This window comes from Populus alba, chromosome 9 (genome assembly GCF_005239225.2).
Source record: "Populus alba chromosome 9, ASM523922v2, whole genome shotgun sequence".
NCBI classification, from domain to species: Eukaryota; Viridiplantae; Streptophyta; class Magnoliopsida; order Malpighiales; family Salicaceae; genus Populus; species Populus alba.
The window spans coordinates 6,951,228-6,970,931 of record NC_133292.1 but is presented as its reverse complement, the minus strand read 5'-3'; the positions used below and the strand labels follow the sequence as shown (position 1 = coordinate 6,970,931).

Sequence of the window (19,704 nt, the reverse complement as noted above, 5' to 3'; positions counted from 1 at the left end):
GAAAACATTAAAGTATCTCTGTAAATATTTTGATGCACTAATTTTAAAAATATTTTTTTTAAAAATAAATTATATATATATATATTTGCGAATAAAAAACATTTTAAAAAGTAACGCAATCCATATTCACTTACCCACAACAAAAGTGAGTTATGTTTTATTTTTATTTATTTATTTAATTTGTCTTTTATTTTGAAGTACACGGTGGAAAAAAAATTAACATGTGCGTATATATTTTCATTTTTTTTGTTTATCAATTTCCTTCCAATGACCAAGTAATTCAATTGGCTTAAACACCCCCCCCCCCCCCGGGAATTCATACTTAAAAACCCATTATTTCTTTCAAAACTATTAGAAAATGAAAACAGTTTAAAAGACATGATTGAAATAAACTTTATTAAGATATAATAGAGCTCAAAGGTTAACTGAAGAAAACAATATGTCGAGGAGGATGCTACAGGCAAAACAAGGAATACATTCTTGTTTGTTTCGTTTTTACAAACATATAAGCACTTCGATAAATTCAAGTCAGCAACCCACGAGTTTAATTAAACAAAAACATTCCTTTTTCTTATTAAATCTATATAAAACGAATTCATCACAATCTCCATGAAATTTATAATCAATACACAGAATAATGAAAAATTCTATGGTCAAACTCAAATACAAATTTGTTTTTACAAATATTTCTTTCGAGGCAAGAGATAGTTTCTTATAAGAGTGTTTGAGAAAGTGTAGTAATTGTTATTTTTTATAATATTTTTTATTTGAAAATGTATTAAAATAATATTTTTTTTGTTTTAAAAAAATTATTACTGATATCAACACATTAAAATGATATAAAAATACTAAAAAATATTAATTTAAAGCATAAAAATATATATAAAAAATTATTTTTTCTTAAAAACACTTTTGAAATGCAAAAATAAATAGGTTTTAGTTGGTGTTTGAGAGTGTAATAGCGGTTATTTTTTAAAGTATTTTTCATTCAAAAATATATTAAAATAAAAAAAATTATTTGATAATATTTGAGAGTATGACAGCGATTACTTTTTAAAATGTGTTTCACTCGAAATATATTTTAAAAAAAATAAATTTTTTTTACATCAGCATATTAAAATAATTTTAAAAACACTAATTAAATATTAATTTAAAATAAAAAAATAACAAATTATAAATTATTTTTTAAAATACAAAAATAAACCACTTTGGGTATAAACACGCCAACATTTCTGAGCGTGTTTGGTAGTGTGATAGTGGTTGTTTTTTAAATAACTTTTCGTGCTGAAATGCATGCCAATGATATTTTTTATTTTTTAAAATTATTTTTGACATCAACACATCAAAACGATTCAAAAAATATAAATCGCATTTAATTTTAGCAAAAAAAAAAAATTCAAATTTTTTAGGGACGCAGGTTGAACCGCATTCCCAGACACTTTTGTGTGTGTTGTCCACCACGGTGCAGTGCAAGGTAGTTCCCGAAAATGCTTTTCTAGTTTGGTTTGGCTGAGTGAATCCGCGGATTCCATTTCAATACCGTCATAAGTTTTCAACTAGGTACGAAGGTGGGTAAATATGTGATTCTAAGTTGTTTTTTAAAATAATATTTTAATATAAATATATGAAAATAATATATTTATTTTTAATACATCAAAATAATCCATGCTCGTAAATAAATTAATTTTTTTAAAAAAATCAAAAACTTTAAAAAAATAATATTTGAACACAAAAATAAATACCTTCAAAATCGAATTACGAAGTTTTTTTTGTCTTCTCCATTCATGAGTGGGAGCGCCTTCCCAGGCAACGTCAAGGGCGCCTTTCTTGGGAAATAATAGTAGCAGGAGGGAGGGAGTGTGTGTGTGTGTGAAACCAAGATTTTTTTTTTATTTTTTTTTCCGGTGGCAGTGTGTGTGAAACCAAGATTTGTTTTTAATTTTTTTTCCCGATACTCTAGTCAAACACGTTAAGGATGTGATTGATACGGGAGTGGCAGTGTGAATGGAGTGTTCAGTGTTCTTGACTCTCGCTGTTATTTTATTATTATTATTATTATAGCCTGGAAGATGTCGCTGTGAGCAGAACCGTGGGTCCCATCCTCACCTGCTCGAGCGCAACTTCTCTGAAGTAACCGTTGTTGACAGCGTGTTTCTGTTTGGTGACCGTTATCGCCGTCTGGTAAATATCAATGTCACCAGCGCTCTATGACCAAATTAAATTAAAACGGTAAGCTTCATTTTCATTTTTAGGGACTGTTTACAAGTTTTTTTTTTATTTAATTTTTTTTTATATCAGTAAGTTAAAATAATCTAAAAATATAAAAAATAATTAATTTTAAACAAAAAATACATAAATTCTAGACAAACAACATTTTGGTCACACTCCCCTCCCCTTAATAGATTTAATAATTTTCCATCTCTGCCATGTGCATCAAAACTTGCCAATACATTATCCCTTCATTTTTATTTTTACAAACACAATATTAATTAATTATATAGTCAACCTTAAAAACCAAATAACTTTAGCATCAGTTTAATTTATAGAACTAAATTATAAAAAAAAAAACTCACGAATAAAATATTAGGTGTTTGTTTGATAATGCACTATTTAGATTTGTGCATAAATTAACATGTTTTCAAATGCTTTTTAATATTTTTAATATTAACATATCAAAATTATCTAAGAAATCTTTAAAATATATATTAAATTAAGTTGATATTATTTTATTTAAATATATTTTGAAATGAAGTTTCAAAAACACAATACAGAAGCATTACCTTACCAGATATGAGCTAAGTCTATCACGGGAAAAATAGATCAAGTCAACACGAGTATATTAAACTGTAAATCTTAGATAACATAACCTGGTCGGAAAAGTTGTTGCAAATCAATTTCCGTTGGTGGAAAATGTTTTCTCTTTCTTCTTTATTCTTTATCGTTGACTTCTAGATGTAAAGATCTTGTTTTTTATCATACGATCACTCGACTAATCTAAATCGCCAATCCCAAATTTTCTTCGACATAACTTGCTGTCTTATCAACAAGAAGCTTAAATCCCTAGTTGTGCACGGGGCTCCCCCTCCTGGGATTTGTACATAGCATAACCACGACCAAGCTCAAACCTCACATGAACACAATTTTTGTGTATTATAATCTTAAATTCCCGCACATGAATAGTATCTTGTTTTTAATATTTGATTAGCTACTTGATGATCAACAATAAAATTGATTTTGTTTGAAAATTTTCAAACCACAGGCACACAATAGATCATTAATGACGAAAGTATTTACACAAATAAAAATATCATATATTAGAGCACTAGTGTTTTCCGTTGTCTTTTATGACTGGAGTCTGAACACTTTTTTTCAGTGTCTTGACCTTTCATGACGGACAATGTTGTTTGTCGTTGGCAAGCCGCGTGTTTGCGTGGACTATTAATGGACCGCTGATGTCAAATTCAGGCTCTATCTGAACTCAGAAGCAATGGGCCTACCGTAACTACCAACTGCAACCTCAAATATCGAACATGTCCTATTTTCGTCCAGCAGGAAGCCACAAACTCCACTCAACAACTGATAGGGTAGTTGAGGCATTTTTTTTATTATTATTTTAAAAATATTTTATTTTTTTTTAATTTATATTAATATTAATATTTTTTTAGTATTTTTAAATTATTTTGATATGCTGATGTTAAAATTAAATTTTTTTAAAATAAAAAAAATCATTAACATGTATTTTAAAACAAAAAATTATTTAAAAAGCAATCACAACTACATTGTCAAACAAGCACATTCATTAAGGAGCTGGGTTGAAGATTGACTTGGTCAAGTGTCATAATAGTTGATGTCGATAAAAAGTTAAGAAAAAATATTTAAAATTTTAAATTTTACATGAAAAAAAAATCAAGAAACAATTTATAAATAATAAAGTTTAAAAAAATTATTTTGAAATATTTTTTATCTCACATTATAAATATATTATCTTTTTATTTTAATTCAAAGTATTTAAGCCAATAAAATTTCTTATCCATGCATTAAAAAAATTTATAAACATAAAATATATATTAATAGTTTTTAATTCCACAATGAAAAAATAATTATTTTTTTTATTATTTATATAATAAACTTTGATAAAGCTACCAATCAATAAGAAAATGATCGCAACACCTTTAAAGGTAAAGCTAGGCCAAGTAAGGGAAAATACATTAATTTTTTCATATGGAGACAAAAACCTATACTGTCCATATCTTTTTGTATAATTTGTTTATCCATCAAACTGAAACTACTATTTTAAACCTTTTACACTCTTCGTTTTTTAAGAAGACACAACCCATTAATATTTGTTCCATACATAAAAATTTCATGGGCAATTACAATCTAAATTTTGCCTACTTCTAACTGGGCCTCTCAGGTTCCAAATCAATTCTACAGGCCGTGTCCAGATTGAAAACTATATAGTGACTAACATGATGGTCTCAACTTTAGCAGTGTTTGTTTATATAAATCGCAAACATCTGTGCTAATATGCTTAGCTCAATTACATCCCCAGCAAGCTTATTTCTTTAAGAACTTTTTGTTTGAAATTGAAGAAAATACATTTAGCAAAAACCAACTTCGAAAGAAACAGTTCTGCTTCAGGGAGTCCCAACAAACGAAATCCGAAAAAGAAAAACCATAAATTACAAAAATTAAGACATCATGGCGAGTCCAACAACCTCCGGAGAATCACAGCTTAGGAAAGTTCTAGTCGTCATTTTATTACTGAATTTACGGCAGCATTTTCAATTTCTTACATCAACTGATACCCCAGATTAAACCTCTGGAATCCTTCAGCAGCAACTCCAGCAACAGTTTCATTCTACATGCGTGCTGGTTGATGAGCCATAAGGTTGCAAAGCTTCAAATGAAATTTGCAATCAGCTTCCAAGCAAAAGATAAATCATAGAAAACACTACAAGATTGATTCTATTCCACAGGAAGCTAGATAAAAAACACTGGCGTGGCAGGAAGATTTATTTTCGAATTCCGATTTGTAGTATTCTGGGCAATATGGAGATTCTGAAAATAGATTCAAGCTGCTAAAATTAAATCATATATACTGATTAACGTTCAGTTTCAATCCAACTTTTCGAATATCCAATCTATCTATTTAATTTTAAAATTGAACGAACAATTCACGGCCAAAGTTCTCGAATTTCTATAACTATTAAAAATCGTTGCATCAATCTTGAAATTTCTTCACCGCGCTTTTGCAATTCATCATCCCGTCATTTTTTAACGGAAAATAGTGCTATCAACTGGCTGCAAATAAGCTAACGAGGAAAAAAAGTTAGATTCAAAATTGCAAAAAACACAATATAGTTCCCCGACGTCCAAATGCAATACAAAAGGCAGCTCTGGATAGCGAGGGGAACAAACTTTTTTAGGCTTCACTGATACAAGCATAAAATTATCAAATCTTAGTTTTAGCTTTTTATAAAACAAAGATATGAGGCCTCAGAGATACGATAATAACAAAATTAATACCAGAGGAAAATATTTTAATCTGGAAGACATCAGCAATAAAGAAAATGAAAAAGGAGAAGTATTAAAAAGAACTCAGTCCCTTAGATGTTCATAAACTGCTGCGATCATTACCGCAAGTCATTACAGGTCTGTATTGACTCATCACTGTTCTTTTAATACTAAAACTCCTAATTTTCTATAAAAAAATATTGAAAATTCAAATGGGTGAATGATGAAATTCGAATGTAGTTGCCCAAATAGACTCCCAAAGCAACCAAAAGTAAAAGGGCTGAGGGAGAGATGTTAAAAGAGCAACACAACCACTTTCGCTTCTAGGGAACGAGTCATATGGGAATTAAAAATCCACACTGACCAGATAAAGAAGCCTTCTCTTTGTGTAAAAGCAAAGGAAAAAAACCCAAATTTGGTGTCGAAATTTTAATTAGATTTCTTTTGAAAAAACTAACTTCGGCAGTCCAGAAAGAGGGAGAAGAGCACGAACACTAACGAGATGTCGCTGAAGAGAGACTGGAAGCTGAGCGACCCCCTTTTATAAGAAGAGACGGGGAAACGAGACGGCGGATAGGCGGATTCTTTAAAGAAGCGGGTCGTGTGTTTACCCTAATTTTTAACTTGAAAATACTCATTTGTCCTCCATAAATGGGCTTTATTAATACCCCAGGGAACATCAGGGCCTTTTCAATTTAAGCCTTGAACATGTGGGCTTTTTAGTTTGGGCCCGGTTTTAGATGAGACATTTTTATTATTCTAAACTCATTTGCTGCTTTTTTGTGGATCGTTGAAGGAGGCCCGTAGTTCAAGAGATTGGTTTCGGAGAAATTAATAGATGTTTCTAGAATAATATTTTTTATTCTTTCTTGTATACAAGTGTAAAAGTATCGTTCTGAACCTCTAAGGTAACTAGGACTCCAAATGGATTTTATGTAATTTTCATAGATCAATGTGGCGTTATGCTCGAGAACACTTGAATCTTCAAGACCTAGACCTCCAACTTAATAAACATTAAAAAACCTGGGAGGCTAATAGACAAAGTTCGTGTTTTTCTTCGTGATGTTTAAAAGCGATGTTGATTTAGTTTTTTGTTACAAAAAATATTAGATATTTAACCTGTGTTTCACCGAAAATTATATATTATTTTAAACAAAAAAAATCATGTATAGATTTTCAATACATTTTTGTATTTAAAAAAATTCTAAGTAAAATCAAAAAAATTTTATTCATACATGCAATTAAATAAATTGAGAACGGTATGTATTTTAATAAATAAATAAATAAACCCATGAATAATAACTAAAAATAAAAACTGGAAAAATCAAGAGACATGTGTAGATCAAGATGTGATATTTACACTATTTTGTTTGCTAAATTTTTTTAATTAAAATAATTATTATATTCAATCAAATGATAATAAAAATAGATTCACATATTAAATTGCTTGAATAAAATATAAGAAAAATAATAATATAAAAGTCTACACATATTTGAAAATATTTTTTTTTATTTTCAAAAATAAAATTTATCTATACAGAAGATTATATATATATATATATATATATATATATATATAGAGAGAGAGAGAGAGAGAGAGAGATTAATTAGAAAAACCTCCTCAAAAAATAAATGCATAATTAAAAAATAATTGTCATTTTAAATAAACTTTTTAAATAACATAAAAAAGAGAAAATATATTCATCTAAATATAAATAAAAATAAAAATAAGATTAAGATTAATTTTTTAAAAAATAGAAACACAAGAGGAAAAATATTTTTTCTTAAACAAAAAAAATAAATAGCGGTGTCCACAACAAAACTTGTGAGGTAAATCCGAACCATGAACTCAATTGGTATTAATATTTTCTCCCCTTAAATTTATAACAAACCTAAAACCACGATAAAACATCAAAGGATAAACAGTGTAGCCACACAGTGTTTACATCGCACTTTTTCACTTTAAATTTATAACAAAATCTTTTTTAAAAAAAAAGGAATTAGTGTCTTTCATTAGGGTGTGAGCAGTGTGTTTGCATAGATTTCACCCCAAATGCTTTAGTTTGTTTAGGGTAAACCCGGAATATGAACTCAGTCAAGTTTAACATTGTTTTCCTCTATAAATCCATAGAAAATCTAAAAAAAAAATCATTTATGGTAAAATATGAGGGGATAAATAGTGTAGTTGCACAATGTTCACCTCACATATTTTTTTTTTGAATTTATAACAAAAAAGAGTGATAAGTGTATTCATAGTAAAATATAAGGGGATGAACAGTGAAACTGCACAACATCCAACCCATTTTAAATAACAACAATAATAATAGAAAAAATCAGGAAAAACACTAATTTTACAGGGTGCTTTTTCCTGCATAGTTTAAATTATAAATAATTTATGTTATGGGAAATATTGAAATGACATTTTCTAGATTTACTTGGTCAAACCATGTTAAATAATAAAGACATTTGAGGGGGCAACCAATAAGACCAAAGAGATGAGCCCCGGGCGTCAAGCTTAACAGAAAGAAGGCATGACACACAAGGGCTGCTGAGGCTATGGTGGTTTTACTTTTTGTCATGTTTTTTGTCTTTTTATTTAAAAAATAATAAATAGAGGTTAATTTTCAACTCAATACACCTTTATATCAATTAAAAATAAAAAATTAAACATACAAAGAAATTTTCATGGAAGCTAAACATGTTGATATCAAATTTAGTTATTTTTATTCATGGAATCTCTCTTGCGGCACATTTTCCCTCTCTTCCACCCTTTTACAGCAATTGTAACTCTCATCTTTTAAATTTAAAGGATTCATTAACTAGAATATAAAAGTTTCAAATTAAATGGATTAAAAAGGAAAGTAAAAACAATCACAGAGGACAAGATATTTGAAAGGGCTCCCCATGAATACCTTAAAAAAAGCCTGTATATTTTGCTCGTTTTCAGTTTTAGTTCTTGTATTTTTAATCTTTCTAAGCAATCTAATGTCAATATATTTTTTAAATATTATTTTAACTATATAAAAAAAAAATCAAAATAAACTTTCAAGCTAATTTATCTGCCAACAGGGAGATTTTTTATTTTAAAAAAGAGAGCTAGATGGCTGGAGTAGAAAAAACCTAAAGAATAATAATTATAAAAAAAACACTATTTAATCGGCAATGTTTCTTCTCACGGGCTACATTGAATTCTTCAGGGCAATTAGTTTCTTTTTTTTTAAAAAAAAAAAAAAATCTCTCTCAATATATTCTTGGATATATTCTACAATAAGACAATTATATTCTTGGATATATTAGAATCTTGAGGCCAAGCGCCCCCGTCAAGCCCTTTTCAGATGAAAAACGAGTGGCTTTTTGCCTGGTCTAATCTACAGTGTCCTTTACTGGTTGTGAGACACGCAACTTCTTCGAGTCGCCGCACGACAAAGCCGGGACCACCACGTACTGGAGCTAGCCTACCAAACAGGACTCCATCAAAGCTTGTAACTAATCAATCTTTGTAGTTTCATTTTCATTCTTTTTACGTCTTCTTCTTTTTTAATTAGCACATTAATCTAAAAAAATTGACAGAATAATATTATTTGAAAAAGATTTAACAAAATAATATATGTTTATATTATCGTATTTGAAAAACACAACATTTACTAAATCAAAAGCTTTTCTCGACAAGTTAGTTGTCGTGATTACTTAAAAAAAAACAATTAAGCATTTTGAAAATCAGAATCTCTCTGCTGGCCAACAGCCGCGCAGAGGAGGGCCCAATCCCGAGCTTGCTTCCATCAAACAGTCTCCACAGTATACCCCCTCTCAAAATTTCATAAGCCCAGAACCGCCGCAAACAAACAGGACAGAACAAAAGGAGCGGAGGTGGCAGTGGCTTTCAGATACCACAGCCACTTCATGAGAGCAGAAACGACATTTGAGAAAAAACCACCAACAATCTCTGCAAAAATGAAGAAATCTAGCTGGAATTCTCGAGACAACAAGCAAAAAACAGATGAAACAAAAGCAGCTCACTCACTTGCTGGTGAAGTAGCAGTGGGAACTGAAGTGACACCTCCTAAAAACAAGAGCATAATAAAACACAGCACCAGCACATTCTTCCCCGTTTCACTCGTTACTTGAAGATTCAAGCTTTAAGCATTGGAAGAGACCCTAGTTCATATCTGGGTTTTTTTTTTTTTTTTTAACGTTTCTATATATGAGAAAATAAAAGGAGAAAGTAGCTCCAGAGAAGGGAGGATAGGAAAGGTAAAAGGAGACTAAGAAAAGGATGATTATTGATCATTTTCCTCAACAACAAGTGCACTTCCATAGCGGATTATTGCTCATTGTCCTCAATAACTCAGTTTCCCTTCATAACTCACATCATTTTTCCTCAATAACTCAGTTTCCCTTCATAACTTACACTGGAATTTAATTAACATCACAATTCAGAAAAAAATATAAAAATTACATGTCTTTTTTTCAACCATGATAATAAAAACTATTATTTCATCAAGACTTTTTTATTGACGTGTTAGTTCATCATTTCCTTTTACTTTCTGTTCTAATTTTCTAATTGCTCAATTTTGGTATAGATTGGTCAATTTTAATAAGGGGGTCCTTGCACCACACTCTTCTTACCTTTCATTTCTAAGCATTAATTGTTTTTACTAGCGTGATTGTTATTGTTATCGACTTGACACATGATTGTGCGGTGGCGATGAGACATTATTTTGAAAATCATTGATCGTTGATGTAACGCTTTATGTGGACAAATCCCAGACGAGCTTGCTTGCGTGGAAGCGGGTACCCTGTATAAAGTCAATAAAAGTGACCTCGATGATGTCACTTTGTCTCGTTCCTACAATAATTAAAGAAAATTCCAGGCTTTTGAACGGAAAGGCAAAGGAAATTATTGTGTATAAAGAATTATTCGTTCCATTTTATTAATTACTTTCATGAACTTACTTTGAAAATGAAAATGGACACATGAAAAAAAGAAAAACTCAAATACATAACTCATCAAAAATAAAAAAATAAAAATCTTTACTTTACCTTTTCTCTTAACCACGAGGCGAGTTCTTATTCCTTGACACGAACAGTTTCCTTCCGTATCCAGTACTGTTTGATTCACGTGGCTTCTTCTTTCGTCCCGGTTCATGGGGTTTTGGGTGTGTCCTGTGTTAGCAGGAGAAGCCCAGTAGGCAGCAGTCCAATTGGCTCTGTGGTAAATCTCCTGGCATGGTAAAAATATCACTAGAAAAAATTAACATGCATGGTTTTTTGGAATCTAATCATTTACTTTTATTAGTCGTGGTAAAAAAATGGAGGGGAGACCTTAAATAACACAAGGAAAGGGAGGGAGGGAGAGGAAAAAACTGCTTGCGTCCGTGATTCCAAATCCCTAATCGTTTCTCAATCCTTACGTAACTACGTTAGTGCTTCTAGTTTGGTGACATAGCTAACAAATAAAGTTGAAGTTTAGACCATTGACCTGAAAAGGAAGGTGAGGTGCGGGCAAGAAGTGCCCAGTCAATGCCTATATATATATAGAATGAGCATTTATCTAAATTTTGATCCTTATTTATGATGCCAGAGGATTCGCGCAATATTTTAATAACTTGCTTTTTCAGACGGATTTAGCGCCCTGGCTACACTGGATTTAGCACTAACGAAACTCAAAGACTGATCGTGCTTGATAATATGTCAAGCCACAAGAATGATCACGTCTTTAATTTCTTGGCATGCCTAAATAAATAAGCTTATCCAAAGAAATGAAGTAATATAAGTTTGGTGAACGTTTTAGATTTAATACAGATGAACTTTATATTTAGTCAAGTTTAATTCAATGTAAGGTTAATAAATATATCAATTCTAAGGCACTTACATTTGACAACGTTCATTGCACTTGGATTTAGCCATCCACTAAGTTAAAAATAACATAAGTTTAACAAATATGATAGATTCAAGACATTTAAACTTAATTATTAGTCGAGTTCAAGCTAATAATCATTTTTTTTTTTGACACGCTAAAAAAAAATACCCGCCAAAGATATTAGATGAAAACAACTTGGATTTATCCAAAGTAATAACTATCCTAAACGCTAAAGTCAATAATTAAATATGATGACATAGGCAGCCACTATGATCTCATTATAGCCAGTACTCAAAGGAATTATATCCGTTCGCTTCATTGTTTTCTCTATCATACCCTCGTCAACAAACACGCAAAAAACCCACAATGCTCTGGCGGTCATTTTCTCACCCAACACCGAAGGCTTTCGCGCCGTTAACACAAACAGCCAATAAATCAACAGAGATGACGGGGTTGATAATTGCTCGAGAAAACAAAGGCAAATCCTCCGCATCGCGGATGCGAACAGCCCGGAGTTGATCCATGAAGAACTATTTAATCGTTGAAATTGATTGTTGTCTTACGAAATAAATTAAGAGTTGATCTTGACAATTGAAAGTATTAGGAGTTATAATGCACATCCGGGGACTGTTTTTTTTCCTTTTTTTTTTTTTTTTCCGACGAGCCACGACGTTGTCTCGTGTGATGTTTGGTTAGAGAGTTTCTATCTCTGATCCCATCAATTTCATGTCATCATATTTCATTAAGAAAGTTAATCATAATTGGCAACATGGTTAATTGGATAAATTCAGACAACGCATGTGTTTTTTTTATAAAATTAGAAATGCAAGAAAAACTGATAGAAAGAGATGGATAAATTTAAGAATTTGGTCAGATTAAGATTCTGAAGATATATACATGTGGTCGATACAAGAGATATAATTTATAATGAATGGCATGATTCGCATATTCACCCACCCTCCTCCATCGAGGGCAATTATTGGCCTTATTTACACATGGTCTTTAAACAAAACACGAGGAGAAAGAGCCAAAAAATTATTTCACAAAATAATTCATCTTTTTCAGGTTTATTAGTTTTGTAATGAGAAGTATAGGGTTTTGTAACCTCTGCCTATATATCTCAATCCTTATCTTCTTCACATGTCAATAAAGCTAGGATATGTGCATCTTCTATCCCATTATGTCCTGTTTAAGCCGTGCTGCCGTGTGAGGTGCAGCAAGCTGATTGGTTTCGAGAATGACTTTCTTAAATTAAAATGCAATTTTTTATAATAATAATAATAAAAAAAACAATCTGTCACCGTGTTCGAATAGGATCGTGTCGTCGCGCGTCATTTTGCTTGGACTGACTTTATGAACTTTTTGATTGAGAAACTGGAACCCTATCTTTCTATCTATCCATGATCAACAGTTCGTGTTGATCATGATAAACACTGAGCCAAAGGCCTTGGGATTTTGCCCACTTGGAATTTCACCATGTACATCACAGAAACCAGACGCCATGCAAACAATTCAAGGCCCGCACCTTTCCACTGTGCAGTCAAGAGGGGGAAAAAACAAAAGTCTATTTATTTATTTTACTATCGACTTGGAGAAACGTAATTCAACCTTTTTTTTAAAAAAAAAAAAGTTAATTTACTTTTGCTAAAAATTAATATATATTTTAAATTATTTTGATGTACAAATCTTAAAAATAATTTTTTAAAAAAATATTATTTTAATATATTTTAAAATAAAAAATAATTACAACCGCATTTTCATACAGTAATTTTTATTATTTCCCAGACTTCCTTTGTCAGCTAGAGTCACTGTAAGAACTGAAACATGTCACATGCTCACAACGTAGATCTTCAGTTGATGTACTCTTGGGCCTTATAATTTTTAAATAATTTCATTTTGATCCATTTATTATATTTTTCTTACAAACAAGTTTTTAATTTAAAGTTTTCAATCATCATATTTTGCAGTCATGTACAATTTTGTTGCTAGATGGTTTTTTTTTTAATAAATACCCATATATCAAATAATTAAAACTAATTGGTAAAAACCAGTTAAATAAGTCAAATGGGTTGATAGGTAAGATTAGAGTTGAGTGGATTTAAATAGATATACTGTTTAAAAAATATTTTTTTCCTATGATGTCATAGCCATTATTTTATTCTTTTCATTCATTTTCTTTTTTTTAAACCTAAATAAAAATTCGATTAAATTCTTATGATAGATAGATGACATGATAATTTACTCATAATGTAAATGAGTATATCTATTTGAATATATTTGACTCTGACCTTATCCATTAATCAATTTTAATTATTGACTAGTTTCGAATAAAACTAGGATTTAACATATAGGATTTAATTTTTTCTTAAAAAGTAATTTATAGACTAGATTGTATATGAATATAAAATATATTGACCAAAACATTTTAATTGAGAATTTGTCTGTAAAAAAGTATATATCGTCAATTTTTAACGATGTTAGTGACTCTAAGAGACAAAACGATGTAAAAAAGATGAAAATATAAAATACAAGATTAATATTAAAAAAATTAATAATAAAGGGGTATCTTTTTATACACAAAACGAAGGGTACTGACTACTGACAGAGGATGTGGATGCAGGGAAGCAGTGGTCCCAAAAAAACAATAATAGTAATATGACTTTTCCAGTTTTCCTAGTACGTTTCTCTGCTGTCATGCTTAGCCAGAAGCGGGAACTAGAGAATCGAGGGCCACCTAATGCCTTAATGCCACCTGTCATTTCATTTTGTTCTTATGCTGGAACAGGATAAGATCTATACCCTTTTTTTATGGAGACGTGGTGGCGTGTCTTTTCTCTTTTATCTTGTTTAAGTTTTTTTTGACAAAAAGAAAGAGGAAAAAAAAAAAAACCGGGGAAGGAAGCAAGATTGGTGTGGGATATGGGAAAATACTATGCCTTGATTAGCAATGGAGATTCTAGGCTAGCCAGCATCATCAAAACGTGCTTGATTACCTCAGCTGGCCGTCAAGGGAAGATATTCCAATGAGCATCTTTCCTTTGTTGTTAGTGGTTGGTGGTTTGATTAACAAATTGCCTGAATTGATTTCCTTGACCTTGATTAGCAATGGAGATTCCAGGCCGGCTAGCATTATTATATGTTGGATTTTTTTTTAGATTAATTTAGGTATTTGAACAATTTACATGTATCTTGATTAATTTTATGAGCTCTAAAATTAATAATCATATAAATATTTAATAATTTTAAAATTTATGGAATTCGAATTATACCGCCATGTTGATTGAAAGTAAGCAAGCCAACTCGAAAATAATAAATTTAATAATTTATCTGAATATATTTTTATCATAGCTGTTTAAAAAGTCACGGTTAAAACTCCTGTTTATACGAGCATCATATTATGACTTTTAATATATTTCATATATATGAAGTATATATTATTTCTAGCCTAACAAACTGTAACTCTTTTTTAAGAGTGTTATTTTAAAACTCTTCAAATACCTGAAGGATAAACACGTTTTTTTTTTAATATATTTCAAATAATTACCTTCTGCCTTGAAGATTGATTTATTCTTCTTCTTAAAGGGGGGGAAAAACGTGATGATTCATCTGTTTCACGTCTCCCGGCAATTACACTTTTAACCATCTGTTTAACGTGATGATTTATCTTTCAGAAACTATCTTTTAACCTTGTCTTCCGAGTCAATGAAGGAAAAGCTCATGGATTAATTTTTACCTATGAAATCAAGATTGGGGGAAGAAATTTAGCAAGCGAAAATCCGCAGGTTTTTTTTTTTTTTTAGTTTAACGTGGGTGTCCGAGCCAGCTTGCGCGCACCTTGACTAATTTTACGGATCCTGAAATTGAAAAATCTGCAGGTTTTGGCTCCCGAGGAGGTTGAGAGAGAGAGAGAGTTGATCAGAGAGACTTAAAAAATTGAAGGGAGCAATCAGTAGCCAGTTACAGGTTTTTTTTTTTTTTATGCAGACGTGGCTTGATATGCGAGAGAGTTTTGAAATTTGAAGAGAGTGCCCTTGGCATTCCTTGAAAACTAGAATTCGGAAGTTATAAAGTTTAGCTCACCTTGACTCACAGACAAGTCCTAGCATCTCGGAAGCACGGACAGGACATAAAATAAAGTTGAGGGTAAAAATAGCGTGCACTCAGATTTAGGGTACTGTTCACTACGATAGTGAAAGAACATTTTTGTCGACAATCAGCTAGTGCACGATAATGTTGCAAGGTAAAATGGTATTTTTTTATATTAAAGACAATAAAATTATCTAATTGCTCCTAGGATAAAAAAATATAAAATTGATGAAAAGAAATATAAACATCTTTTCATTTAATCATGTATCGTGAAATTACAGGTATGCTCTTGCGATAAAAAGATTAAGTCGGAGGTCGACGTCCTTTTGTATTTTCATTTAGTTTTTTTATATATGTTTATCAAGGTAATTTATCTTTTACAATCGATTGAATATTAATTAGAAATATACTTAAACTGCTCAGCCTTTTATTGTGATAATTCACAATAAAAAGCTGAGTTGTCTTTTTTTTTTTCCTGTTTTTTGAGTTGTTTTTTTCTTAAAAAAACTATTTTTTTATATTTTTTTGTTTTCTATGCCTTTCAGTTTTTTTCTTCTTTTTTTTTTTAATATATTTTTTTAATTTAGTTTGTCAATATTAATTTTTTTATTTAGTTATTAAATTTTCACGACACTGGCCAAGGTTTAACATGTTAACTTTGTTTCACGAATTAACCCGGATTTTTTTTTCTTTTTTTTCTTTTTAATTAATTTTTTTCGTTTACTTTAGTTTTTTAATGTTAAATTTCTTTCTATTTAGTTATAAGACTTTCATGACACATATCTCAGGTTTTATGGGTTAACCCATTCATTTTTTTTTGTTTTTTTTCTTTTGTTAATACTAAATTTTTTTTATTTAGTTATCAAATTTTCATAACACGAATCTCGGGTTTAACGAGTTAACCTGGTTTGACAAAGTAACCCGAAGTTTTTTTTTTTCTTTTTTTTTTCTTTTTAATTAATTTTTTTGGTTTAGTTTAAATTGTTAATGTTAAATTTATTTCTATTTAATTATTAGATTTTCATGGCACATATCCCGAGTTTGACGAATTAACCTGGTTTCACGAGTTAACTGCGTTAATTCTAGGCTAACCCGTTAATTTTTTTTTTCTATTTAGTTATTAAACTTTTATGACGTGAATTCTAGGTTTGATGGGTTAACCTGGTTTGAAAGGTTAAATCAGTTAATTTAGACTTTTTTTTCATTAGTTTTTTCTTCTTATAGCTTTTTTTCCCTTTCTTTTTAATTAATATTTTTTTATTTAATTTAGTTCATTAATATTAAATTTTTTTTCTATTTAGTTCTCGAATGATGCATTTAGTTTTTTTTTTTCTTTTTGTTTTTGTTGTTTTTATGTCTTTGACTCTGGATTGCACTGTGTAATCCACAGTAAAAAGGCTCGTGCGTTTTGTGTTTTTTTTTTTTTTTTTACTTTGGTTTGTTTATATTATTATTTTTTTCTATTTAGTTATAAGACTTCTATGACATGGATCTCATGTTTGATAGATTAGCCCAGTTAATTCAGATTTTTTTTCTTTTTTTTTTTCATTAGTTTTTTTCTCTGTATAGGTTTTTTCTTCTTTGTTTTTCCCTTTTTAACTAAATTTTTTTAAGTTAGTTTGTTGATATTACAATTTTTTTTATTTAGTTATCAGACTTTCATGACACGGATCTCAGGTTTGACGGGTTACCCAGTTAATTTAGATTTTTTTTTGTTTTTCTTCACTAGTTTTTTTCTTCCTGCAGGTTTTTTTTTTCTTGCTTTGTTGCCTTTTTTATGCCATTGACTGTGGACTGCAGAATGCAGTCCATAGTGAAAATCGATGTCTTTTGTTTTTTTTTCTTTTTAATTAATTTTTTTTGTTTATTTTAGTTTGTTAATGTTAATTTTTTTTCTATTTATTTATCAAACTTTCACGACATGAATACCAGGTTTAGCAGGTTAGTCTAGTTAATATGAAAACGTTGTTAGTGTGTCGCTATGTCCTTTTTCTCCATGTGAATTGCATGTCAATCATAATTGTGCGGTTTGATGTCGACCAATCTTTTTACCTTTTTTTCCTCATTATTAGCCCAAAAAATATAGGCTGGTTATATTTATTATTGGTATTTCAACTTTAATCCTTGTTATTTTAATTTATAATATTTACCATTCACTTTTTTGTTAAAAAATTATTTTTTTTCAATTTAATATTTCAATTCTAATTTGTAATATATAATGTTTTTCAATTTCATCATTTTTCTTTTTATTTCCTAATTTTTTTATAAAAAATTTGATAGTTTTTTACTTCATCATTCAATCTAAGTTTATATTGTGTTTTTTTCTTTCTTTTTAATTTGGCTTTTTTCTTGTTCTATCCTTTTGTTTTTATTTTTTTTCATATATGGTACTTTCAATATAAAGACTTGGGTCACTGGATTAAAAAGTTAATGTCGGATGACTTCCTTTTGTTTTTGCCTTTTTCCTTTTTATTTTCATTTTTCAGCATTAATTTTCCTTAAAAAATAACTTTGTTGTTTTTTTTAATTTTTTTTCTATCGAGTTATCCCAGTTTTATAATTTGGACCATGAGTTTTGTGGGTTTACCTGAGTTAATTCATCCTTATTACTTATGTTACATGTCCATCATTTTATTTTTGGTTGACTATTGTGAGGTTTTTTTTTTTATCTAAGTATTTACATGTCTTCAAAAGTGTTTTTTCTAGGTTATTGTGGTTTTTTTAAAGAAATATATATTTTTATTTGCTATCACTATCAATTTTTTTATTATTATCTGATTAAAATTAAATCAACCTGTTAAACTTAATCTAAATTATAACTGGATTGTTTTAAAAAAAAAAACGATTTATTGCACCCGAACATTTGTTTTTATGCAAATTACACAAACAAAAATGTGGAGCCACGGAGCCGTGTCTAGTAAAAGCCTACAGCTACAAGAATGGGCCGACGACTTTTCCGAAGAAAGGAACTGGTCATTAACCAGTAACTTGCCTAGACACTAACCGACCAATCAAGAATCTCCATCCAATCAAGAGGGTCCATCTTACACGTGAAATGTAAAATTCACACTCTATAAACCACCGCTATAAAAATAAACTTGCACGCAAGTAATCTGTCGTCTAGACACCTTGGGGGCCTCGTCATCCTAGTAGATAACACGTGGATTGTTTGAAAATAACTCGTTACGATATTATGACTTTTTCTGACTTTTTTTCCAAATAAAGAAAATACTTGTTTTTTTTTTTTTTAATCAGAAACGGGATAAACCAACCACCCATCACCACGTTTAAAAACTAACAAACTTGGATTAATATAATGATAAAAAAGTTAGGGTAGAGATTTATTTTATTTTATTTTTAAATATATATTAAAATTATTTTTTATAACAATATATTAAATTAATATAAAATCTCAAAAATAATAATTTAAAACTACTTTTTAAAATATATATATAAAAAAGCTCTAATCAACTTCATCATCTCAACTTCGAATAAATTTGACTTGCTCAATTTATAAAAAAATCAAAACCGAATTCAAACCAAAATATTATTTGGTTTTTGTTTTTTGAAACTTAAAATTTTAGTATTTTATTCATTTTTTGGTTTAAAATAAAAAAATTAAATATAAAAAAATGGTTATAATTTTTCTTTCCATCAAATTCAATAAAAAAAATATCATTCCAAAAAAACAATTGATTACAAAATAGCATCAAACATAAAAAAACAAATAATATAACTAATTAATCATAAACATATAATTTATTTAGCAATCGATCCAAGGAAATTAAAAAATAAATAAAGGCTTGAACTAATGCTAGATTATATACATAGGTATTTAAAACCCACATACACGCTAACACACACACATATACATTCTATTCAGTTTTTTGGTCAAGATCAAAACGAAAACCTTCAAAAACTAAACCAAAAAAATAAAACTAAACTAAATTTGGTTTAATTTTTAGAAATAATTTTTTTTAAAAAAAACAGATAAAAACCGAGAAATTTTTTAATTCAAATCTATTTTTTATCTAAACCCAATAGTACCCCTGAGTAATGAAATAATTCAGACCAAAAACAGTTAAAAAACAGTTATGCTTTTAAATTACAGCGGACATTAACAGAGTCAGCTTTTATTTTGTCACGAGACGCCATGTTTTGTGTTTCATGTAAATATTCATAATTATCGAGATAAAATAATGAAGTGTAGGACTTATGTCTTTGATTAAAAAAAATATTTG

The 19,704-nt window shown here is 29.5% G+C and overlaps 2 non-coding genes across 2 annotated transcripts; both read right to left on the bottom strand.

Moving 5' to 3' along the window:
• Positions 1-5,356: 5,356 nt before the first annotated feature.
• Positions 5,357-5,501, bottom strand: LOC118027728 (small nucleolar RNA snoR136). Its single transcript, XR_004683874.1, has one exon. It is a non-coding gene; the product is annotated as a small nucleolar RNA snoR136 (small nucleolar RNA).
• A 94-nt stretch (positions 5,502-5,595) lies between these two features.
• On the bottom strand, positions 5,596-5,681 carry LOC118027727 (small nucleolar RNA SNORD25). The gene has a single exon (XR_004683873.1). It is a non-coding gene; the product is annotated as a small nucleolar RNA SNORD25 (small nucleolar RNA).
• Between the last annotated feature and the right edge of the window lie 14,023 nt (positions 5,682-19,704).